Source organism: Phytophthora cinnamomi, assembly GCF_018691715.1.
Source record: "Phytophthora cinnamomi strain GKB4 chromosome Unknown Contig3, whole genome shotgun sequence".
NCBI lineage: Eukaryota > Oomycota > Peronosporomycetes > Peronosporales > Peronosporaceae > Phytophthora > Phytophthora cinnamomi.
In genome coordinates this window covers 966,370-977,413 of record NW_027150936.1, presented here as the reverse complement: position 1 = coordinate 977,413, position 11,044 = coordinate 966,370, and positions in this window count along the sequence as shown.

The following is an 11,044-nucleotide window of genomic DNA, read 5'->3' as shown; positions in this document are numbered from 1 at the left end:
CCTCGAAGCGCTCTCGCTTCGTCTTCGCACTGAGAGTATCTTCACTCTCAGTGGTACTTCCATGAAGAGCTGCCTCAGCTCTTCGCTCTCGCTTTCCGTTCTTTCGCTGTCCGAAGAACGCAGACTGCTCGATGCGTCCATCGTGCAAGTCGCGCGTGAAGCGCTTCCAGCTCATGGCTGGAAGCGAAGTCAACTCCGACGCTGTCGTCGGAGGACTAGCGAGTTCCATATCACGATACTGGAATCCAGTATCGGTGCGAGTCAAGACGCTTAGCGTCTTGACATTCGGCGTCACCGCCGCAGTCTGCCCAGCAGACTGCTCTTGTTGCGTCTCGGTCCCGGACCGAGAAATGCGCAGCGTTTTCCGCTTACGCCGTCTTCTTGTTGTGCGGAGCCGGGCTCCGCACAGTTGTTCTTCTTGTCCAGGCCCGGCCGTGGGCAGTCGTTCGCCGGCGGACCCTGTCCGCGGGCGCGCGGTATCAAGCCCGGCTTGACCGCTTTTTCCTTCGTGCAGCCCGGCTGCACGGTAATGTGTCCCTTCGCCGGCAGACCCTGTCTGCGGGCGCGCGATATCAAGCCCGGCTTGATCGCATGGCGCTTCGTCGTGCAGCCCGGCTGCACGACAGCATCCAAATTGCGTCTGTGCGGTACGTTTGCAACCGGTCGCACTGTTGGCAGCGTCAACTCCCGGAGTTGACACGCCTTCGTCACCTCGACGCCATTCATTGAGCCCCTCATGACCGAGGGTGCGTCGGCTCCCGGAGCCGACGCGTCGTTGTCGATCTGACCTCTTCGGGTCAGGGACTGTCCCTTACACGTTTGAACGTGGGAGTTGGTTCCCGGAACCAGTACATCTATTTCTTCTGACATCGGCAGCATTGACGACGTTGGTGTCACTTGTGCGCGCCCTCGCGCACTTCCTGGGCACTCCGGAACAGCAGCATTAAGCGCTGTCTCGACCGGTAAGCCGCGCGCACCTGCTGGTGCGTGCGCTGCGGTAACAGGGCCATCGTTCTCTGTTCCGCTGTCGCGGCCGAAGCGCACGAGTTTGCGCTTCTTCCAGTCTATCACCGGATCATGCCGTGCAAGCCACAGCATGCCCATTACTACGTCGAACTTATCGTCCAGGTCCAGGACGATAAAGTGTTCGACAAACACTCGTTGTTTGTACGAGAAGCGCACGTTCACGACGCGCTTCTCGGTCTTCACGATGGCACCTGTTGCCAGTCGTACCTCCAGAAGACTTCGAGGTGTATCTACCTCCTCGAAGTCAAGTCTCGGCAGGCTTCGTAGTCGAACAAAGTTGTTCGACGCGCCTGAATCTACCAAAGCTCGAAGAGAGTCACTTGCTCTCTTCGGGTAAACCTTCAGGATGACTAGGTTCGGCTTGTCATCTTGTTTCTTGCAGTGAGAGCTGGTCTCACTGGGGGCTGCAGTCCTCAGTGTCGCGTGCCCGATGTCGGCACGCGCGACTGCATTACCAGTAGGGCGCCCCGCGCCTACTGGATGTTCGCGTTTTTTGTTGGTCCGCGGCGATGCCTAGCATCGCCACGACGGCCACCTCCAGGGGGCATGGGAGTTGTACACTCCCGTGCAAAGTGACCGATCCTTCCGCAGCGGAAGCATCGCACGTTACCTCCCTGCTGCTGGTAACCAGCAGTTGTTGCGTTCGAGAGGTCCATTGGTTCTGGACCTCCCGTCCTCGCTACCGGGCGCGGTTGCGGCCTCGGTACGTTTACATGGAGTTTAGCCTGCCGCAGGCTAAACTCTTCTTGCATGGCAAGAGTGATTGCAGCTTCGAGAGTACTCGGGTACTCTCGGAAGAGATAGGTCTTCACAGGCCCATCTCTAAGCCCCTTCATGAACGTGACGACCTTGGTCGCCTCGTCAATCGGGTTAGTCACGATATTTGATACCAAATATCGTGCGCGCTGCGCGTAAGCATGGACGTCATGCTTACCCTGCTGAAGGTCGAGGAACTCCGCCCTCGACCGGAACTCGTTTTGCGGGGGCTCAAACGCTTGTTTGAGCTCCTCTTTGAACACTCCGTACGTGCTGAAGCACGTAGGATCGGAGAGTCGGCGTCCATACGCCCAACTCCTTGCGCGTCCGCCAAGGCAGGACATGGCGAACGCGACCTTCGACAGCGGGTCGACGATGCGTCGAGCCGCTATGGCTGTGTCGAGTTCGACAAGCCATCGGAGGAGAGGCTCGTCCTCTCTTCCCACATAATTGCTTACGCTCAACTTTAATGGTTGAGCACGCGGTGTCGTCCCTGACGACGCCGTTACTGAAGAAGCAGCATCACGCAGCTCCTTCATGATGAATCCCAGAGCAACACCATGTTGCTCCGTCGGCGATAGCGTACGCAGCATCGTAGCTATCGCCGCTTCTCCAATGACTGTTGACAGTCGTTGGAGGGCTTCCCAGTCTGGGTCAGACAGGTGGGGGCAGTCGGCGCGTGCAACATGCGTTGCAGGCGTGTTGGAGCTCTCCATGGGCACCTCCGTGCTCATGTGGTTCTCGGCTCCGCGTTCGTACACCGCGTACGAACGTCAAGCAGTCGGTCGTTGGACGGACTACAAAGTGCTACCAGGTGTAGTGGGTCTAACTTGACTCACTACTTTAGCTTACACGTTGCGCAACGTGTATGAGGAAGCGTAAGTACTTAGTAATTACTTAGGTTAATTATATTTGAATACACAAATATAAGTTAAGTAACAAAAGGATTCCAAGTGACTTAGGTTAGGTAAAATGAGAACTGTATTGTTTGTAAATTGATCTTCCTCTAAAATCTGCTAAAAACTGTTTATCATCTATGAAAGGGGTTGACAGCGGCTGGCTGTCAGAGCCCCGGTAATATGCATGACTCTGATTGGTAGAAAGATGCTGCTTTCTACCAATAGGATCTTTGGGTATGTGTGGACCACTCATTGTGGTGGTCCACTTCAATATATCCATTGGTGTGACTTACACCAAGGTGAGGAAGTATCTAAAACCTTTAACAGATATCCTATCTGTTAAATTCACAAGTGGCTTGCAGCCACTTGTGCGTGTAACCCCGTTACAGTTACAGACTCAAAGTAACTGGGGTCGGGAACGTTCCCACCTATGTCTCAGCACAAGCTAGGATCAAGTTGACGCTCGGAACTCGGGTTGTTTACATCATGGATATCTGGGTTGGTGATGTTGGAGAAGGTGTTGACTGTCTTCTGGGAATGGACTTCATGATTGCTGCTGGGGTTCGTCTCTGTGCACGCGAAGGCATGGTCCAACTCCCAGACCAGGAAAGTTTTTTCTTAGTTGGAGGACCTGAGGTGGATCACATATGTTTGGAAATCGGAGTCAGAATGTTGGAGACCGCCTGGCTACAACCAGGCGAATCTGTGATTCGCCCTGTGAAGTATGACCGTGCCGACACTCAGAACGTCCAGGAATGGGCTGGGAGGGGCAAGCAATGGGTGACACAATTCATCTATGGGGCTGGGCCGAAACCGAAAGCAGTCAAGATTGTCAATATCTCAGACCGGTTGACCCCAGTATATCAACACACTGTGGTTGCTTGTTTGGTGGAGAAGGATTACCTGCCACATGGAGACGTTTTTGTGCGGCCGCGATCTCGGAAGTATCGGGAATGGGCACAGTTGATTTTTGAAGCTGAGCCCTCTGAGGATTTTCTGAGACGGGAAGATGAAGCTGAGAAACTCCAGGAGTTGAACGAACCCCCTGCCGTTGAGAAGCATTCTTATCCTTGGCCTCAGAAGATCCTAACGAACCCGAGATTTGCGCGAACTGAGCCGGAGACCAAAGAAGACTCTGAGATAGCAGCGGCCTATGTCATTAAGGGCCAATCTGAGTCGAGATCTCAGATTACGGATCCAATTTCAGTTCAATCTCAGACCTGTCCGCCATTGCCACCGGAAATTCCTTCTCAGCCTGAGGAGGAGAGTCCCAGAAGTAATGAGGGTCACGCCCAGATTATAGGTCCAGATGTTTCTCAGCCTGAGAGTGACGAATCTCAGAAACGCTTCGATGGTGATGAGTCTGAGACCTGGTCATGCCCCGTGACACTTACTGGGGGTGGTGAAACTTCTGAGAGTGCTGATCAGGAACTGAAGAGTTTGATCGAGACAATCTGAGAGTTTTGTGGGCAACCCCAGATCTCAGCTAGACGAGATTTTTTCTCGATGTCTGAGAATGGAAGCTGATATAGATGAAGAAGCTACGGTGTTTTATCACGAAGGAAGCGCGCTGCTGAGCGATCTCCGAGATCAACTAGCGGCTCTCGCTGAACTGAAGGACTTGAACCCCAAAGCGGACCTGAACGCAGCTAACATCGGCGCAGTTGGCGAAACCACACCTGGGATGGACTCCCAGATCCGGGAGATCTTGGAAAGACATCACGCAAGTTTTCTGGGAGATGGGAATGCAGTCCCAGCCCCTGCGCGAGGTGTTGTCTGTGATTTGGATGTTGGTGACGCCAAGCCTATAGCTCAGCGCTCGAGATCGATTCCTCCACATCTGTTGCCGAAGGTGTACGATCTTCTCAAGAAGTTACTGGAAACTGGACTGATCGAGACTTCACACTCAGATTGGGCATCACCCATTGTCATTGTGATGAAAAAGAATGGAGTTGATATTCGACTTTGCATTGACTACAGACTGGTGAACCAGCTGATCAAGCTAATGCATTACCCTCTGCCTTTGATCGATGACTTATTGATTGGGTTTGAGAGCGCGATGTGGTTTCTCAGCCTGGATATGACTAGTGGATTCTGGACTGTGCCTGTGACAATCAGAGCTAAGCTCATCTCAGCTTTTATTTACCCGTTAGGCCATTACCAGTGGACCAGCATGCCGTTTGGACTGAAAAATGCCCCGCTGATCTACCAACAAATGTTGGACAATTGTCTGTGGGGATTTGGCCTCCTACCAGCCTCGGAAGAGGCTCAGGTGGACCCAGATGTGCTGAGATTTCTGGAGATTAAGCCCGAGGGCTCAGATGAAGTTGAGAATGAATTGCCGGTGTTGTGCGCAGAGCTTACAGTGTTTCGGAGGAACATCCCAGCCCCTCCTCAGCTGAACCCAGTTCTGGGACGGAGTTCGTACATCGATGACATCGCCTATGGAACTGAGACCTGGGATCAACTGTGTATCGACCTGAATCGATTGTTGTACCGACTGCGGTACTGGGGAATTTCTGTGAGCCTATCCAAGAGTGAATTCGGTAAAAAGACGATCTCGTACTTGTCCCACGAAATTGGGGCCGAGGGGATCCGAGCTAAGCCTAAAATCGCCAAGGGAGTCCGAGATTTGCCGTTCCCGTCGACTTTGAAGGGAGTTCAGTCGTTTCTGGGAAGTCTCAATTACTACAACAAGTTTATTGAAGACCTCCCAGTTATAGCCTCTGTCCTCTATGAGTTGACCGACGATCAAGTCCGGGAAGGCCGAGATCTCAGTCGAGCTAAGGAGGCGTTTGGGATCCTGAAAGAGAAAATTGTTTCGACGCCATTGCTCAGACACCCAGACAGGGAAAAGCCGTTTGTGATCATAGTTCACGCTAATCCCTGGGCTGTCTGTGCCGTGCTGGGACAAGAATACGATGGAGTAATTCATCCGGTGCGTTACACGGGAAGGGTGCTTCATGATCAGGAGCTCAGGTACTACCCAGCTGAGAAAGAAGTCGTAGCCCTACTCAGGGTTCTCAGAGTTTTCTACACAATGCTGGTTGGATGCCAATTGCTGAAAGTCTACACCCGGTATTCAGTTTTGAAGTGGTTGTTCAGGTCTCAGTCCCTGGAAGGTCGCTGTGAGCAGTGGGCTGCTCGCTTGGCTCCATGGCCCTTGGAGGTTCACAGAGTAGAGCGTGATGAAGACGGACTCCCTATAATTCTGGGAGCTGGGATTACCCCCCGGGAGCAGCTTGATGAAATCGCTGAGAACCTGATCCCAGCTAAGGGACGTGTAGTCCGAGCTCCGCCCATCAGTCTGGAGATGCTCGAAGCTGATTACGAGGGATGGCTGCTTGGTTTTGACGGAGCAGCTAAACTTTCAGATCGGCGAGGCAGTTCTGGGTGCATCCTGTAGAAGTTGCCGTCCTGGGACGTTGTAGAAGCCCGAGGTTTTCATTTCGAAGGTGTCACGGTGAATGAAGCCGAGTATCATGGTCTAATCGAGGGCACTCGCATGGCTTTGGAACGTGGAATCTCAAATTTGGTTGTAGTTGGAGATTCCCGAATTGCTATTCAGCAGGCACAGGGTTTGATTCAATGTTTGAACCCTGGGCTTCAATTATTGCTGGCTCAGTTCGAGTCTACCCGCCTCAAGTTTAAATATATGAGATTAGTACATGTCAAGCGAGAATTCAATGCTGCCGCAGATTATTTGACCTCAAAAACACTCCTTGCTAAGGGCCCAGTAGTGGTTGATGACCCGGTGGAGCTGAGTCAGCTCAGACAGATGAATCGGATCCCTGAGAAATTGGTGAAATCTGAGGTACCTGAACCTGTTAACACCTCGGCGGAACACTCAGTTGTCACAAAAACTGCGCCCGGACCCGAGACAGAACCAACCTCTCTCGAAGTCGCGGCTGAACCATTGACTCCCGACGCAAAGATTTTTGTGGTCACTCGTAATCAAGTCCGGCGCCAAGAAACGGGAGCTGATGCAGACAAGGAACCCCCAACTGAGACTTCAGAAATCCAGGCTGAAACAGAGCCTAGGTGTGTACCTGAGATGACGACACCCGCCGCATCCATAGCCGAAAGGTGGCGACGAATCCGCGTGCACCAAGAAGCTGAGCCCTGGACAAAACAGCTCAGAGCTTATCTTAAAGGTGAGCTTGAAGACATGTCCGCTGCCGAAGCTGAAGGTGTGGCCAAGGTTGTGGATCGTTACGTGCTAGACTCTCGGGATATCCTGTATTATCTGAGCCGTCCTACTCCAGGTCGCCCAGGGACGCCACTGGGAATCTGAGATTGGTAGTACCTTCCGCTCTCAGGGATGATCTGTTGCAGTTGAGCCATGAAGATTATCAAGGCGGCCATCAGGGAATTACTCGCACATTCGAGAGACTTCGCCAGAAATACTATTGACCTGGGATGTATGCAGATGTGGAGCGCTATGTCAAGGAATGTGTGGATTGTGTCACTGCTAAAGGAGCTCCGCCCAACCCAGGGCCTTCGCCCGGAAATATTCTGGCGTCTCGGCCCTTTGAGGTAGTCTCTATGGACTTTATGACACATCTTCCTAAGTCAGACCGTGGCAATGTGTTTCTGCTTCTTTTCCAGTGTGCTTTCTCAGGGTATGTCATTGGGCGGCCTATGAGTTCTACTACAGCTCAGGATGTGGCTGAGGTTTACATGAAATATGTCTTTCAGAGGTTTGGAGCGAGTGAAATGCTGCGTCATGACCGAGATCCTCGGTTTATGAGTGAGGTTTTCACCAAGTTCCGGGATATGCTGGGAAGTCGACAGCGTGCGACCCTAGCCTACCGCCCTCAGGCCAATGGCCAGCAAGAATGCTCTGTGCAAACCGTAGTCCGAGCTATCCGAGCTTACGTCTCCGAGCCTGACCAAAGCGATTGGGACGACCAAGTGGAGAAGTTGATGTGGGCTCTGAACACGTCCTTCGACGCTACTCGTCTCGACACTCCATTTTATTTGGTCCACGGTTGGGATCCGAAAAGCACAGTCTCAGCTATGCTGGGATCTCCCCCCGCTGGGTTGGATCAAATGACTGCTTATGAGTGGCGACGGAACGTGCAGAGGCAATATGAGTACGCCCAAGCTTGGGCTAAGGATCTCCAAGCTAAAGCCAAAGAGAAACGTTCGAAAGCTCAGACTAAGGTCTGGGCTGAATTCTCTGAACGGCTAACGTCAGGGTTTGCTGTCGGTGATGCTGTTTGGATATACCTGGCCCGAGTGCTACCTGGACTGAGCAAGAAATTTGCTCATCTCTGGCATGGGCCGTTCCGGATCTTGGAAATCTCAGATGACTATCGGTGCAAGCTGAAAATCGAGGGGACTGGGTACAAGCTCTACCCGTGGGTCCACGTGAGTCGACTCAAGCCACGAGCACTGGTCCCAGACCGACCCACAACTGAGATTGAAGTTTCTGAGGAAGATGATCTAGACGCAGCTTTACTGCCCTAGGATATTGACGAGCCCGTTGAAACTCAGGATGTCTAAGAGGTTGAGGTCATCCGAGATGTCCGCTGGGTCAAGAGAACCCGGACGTCGAGAAGAGTCCGAGAGTATATGGTAAAGTGGAAGGGTTATTCGGAGTTGGAGTGGCTGCCGATGTCGCAGCTGAACTGTGGAGCTTTACTCTACGAATTCAACAACAACACGCGTGCGCAGGCACGGTTTAAAGCTATGCAGGCTGGCGATGAACCTCCTGAGCCTGAGGCTCAGTAGAGGTATTCAGCCTAAACCGTGCATGTGTTAATGTTGCTTTGTGTTTGAAATTGGTTGAAGTTTTACATGTTTACCCTATTCCGAATATGCCTGGAGTGAGCCGAAGCGGTTCCTAGCTGAGGAAGTGAAAACAAGCTGAGATGTATAAGAACTCAAGTGACACACGCAATGCAAAAATGTGAGGACGTCATATTAAGTTAAAAACGCTACATCTCTGTGAACTACTCATCCTCCTCTCCTCGGTGGCGCCGAAGGCTCTCCAAAACTCTCTCCAACTCAGCTTGATCGTAAAGGATGCTTGGGTCGATCGGATTCTGGGCTCGCTCTTCATCGTCCAGTGGGTCTCTTTGGGGTTCGGCAGGGGCCAGGTCCAGAAACGCGTCGTCCGAGTTGCGAGTGGCTAATTGCGTGCGAGCCGGCTCAGCATCATCCAAAGTTTCGAGCTGGTCCGGGAGCGAGATCTGGCGACTTGGGTCGCGAAGGATCCAATGACAAGGATCGTGAGGGACGACCCAGAGTCCAGGCTCGTACCAGATATCATCCGTGTAGCCTTTGATGCGTCCCAGATCATCCATGAGCTCCCGGCACCGAACCTCGAACTCGGCACTGCGCTCCTTGTGGTCACGATAGAGATCCACAAGCTCAGGAATGCCCAGAAGTGCAGCCATGGCTTCATAATCAAAACGTGTATCCATCGTAACCCAGTGCAAGCGTTCCCAGTAAGCTCGCCGCCAGAGGCTCATGAAGTTAACCACGCACTTCAGAGCGCGAACCATAAACGGGCCCAAGTCGCGACATCGAAAGAATACCAGAGTCTGAATTCGCTGATTCCACATGGCATCCCAGGGCTTTGTCTTGAGAAGTTCCAAATACTCGACCGGCTCCCAGCGCTGGTGCAGGTGCTGAATATGGCTCTTGCACGGCGCGTATCTGGGAAAGCCAAACGTCTGCCGAGGAAGGTATTGGACCCTGATGCCATAATGCAGCCAGCTACCTTGGCCCGGTTGCGGTTCTTCGATAACTCCATCACCTGGGCGCGCTGCGAGCCTTGCGTTAGAGCGTCCACTCGAGCGAGCTGAGATCTGCTGCGGAGCCAACGTACGCGCTGGGTCAATCGCTTGGTCAGACACTGGAAGCTGCAGATCAACAGGACTGGACCTACCATGCGAAGTTGTACGGGACGAAGTCTTGCCGCGCTTGGAAGTTGAGCCACCGGCGGACGAAGTTGGGTCGCGTATCCTTTTGCCCCCACTGGAGCTTCTCCCCGAAGCGGCACCTGACTTGCAGCTCTTGACTTGGTAGGGCCCGCCACTGCCCAGCTCATCATCATCGTCATCGACATCGTCGTCAACATCTGAGAAGTCAGTGTCGATCGAAGCGTCGTCGTCCTCGTCTTCCGGGCTTGGCTTCTCAGGCAAGGGATCCCAGTTGGGCGGCCGCTGGCTCAAGTGCACGTCGCGGACCCGCTTGATCGCTGCCTCGTAGTATGCCGACGGCACGTACGCCAGCCAAGGCGTGGAGTCCAATTGCTCCCAGTAGATCGCCGAGACCAACATGCTCACGAGGGCCTTCTTCCCAAATTGGTCATGCAGAAGTTGCGCCTTCACGGCTTGGTCCACGGCGTCCCAGAAGTCGACGCCGGCGCGCATCAACTCCCTGACGTCGCCACGGACATGCTCCCACGGCAGATGTCGGGGGAGTTTGAGCGCTACCAGACGATCTGAGACCTGGGACGGAGATTCCTTGGAGGCGCGAACCTTCTGGGGTGAATGGGACGAAGGGTAGCCATGCAGACTCATCCGATCGTTGATACGCTTGATCATGAGGTGCTTGGATGGACTTGTGCTGGAAGCGGCGAGAAGACCTGAAGACTTGCTTGGCTGGGCTGGAGCTTTGGCTACCTTGCCACCAGCCTTTCGAGCGCTGCTCAGCGAAGGAGTCCGGGCGGAGCTTGGCTTCTTGTTCTTTTTCTTGCTCGGCTTTGCTGTTGACGTGGCCTTGGGCTGAGCTAACGTGCTGCTGGGTTGAGCCGAGGCTTGAACTTGGATCGGGGCCGAATTGGGAACCTGAGCCGATGTCTCTGGCGCCGCCGGAGGCACAGCCGAACCCAGAAGAGACGTCAACGTCGAAGCCGCGGCGCTGAGAACGATCGCGGACGCTGGGCGTGGAACTGGGTCGGCGGTGTTGAGTGGAACGTAGGGCCCACAGTCATCCGAAGTCTGGACCCGCGCCGAGATTCGGAGCGTCGTCCTAAGGCTGACTGGGACGTCCGTCTGTCTCTGGAAACGCTCAAGCAGCTCATACAGACGCGCCCAGTGCCCCGAAGCGCTGCAGTTCGCCATCAGGAAGTTCATCAGCGCCTCAGCTGAGAACGGGACCGGGCTCAGTAGCTGGTGCTTGAGCTGCGTGGTGTAGACGTCGCTGGCGTGCAGGGTGCTCTGGCAGGCGGCGAGGTCGCTGCCGCACTTCTTCAGCTGCCCGCAAAGCGCTTGGTTCTCAGCTTGCGCGTCGTTCAGCCTCTCGGTTAGCGCCTGAACTTCACCTTGAAGTAGTCGAGTCGGACTACTGGCCGGGGATGGAGCTGGTGGCTGCGCCCTGAGCTGAGCCCGAAGCTTCTTGTTCTCGGA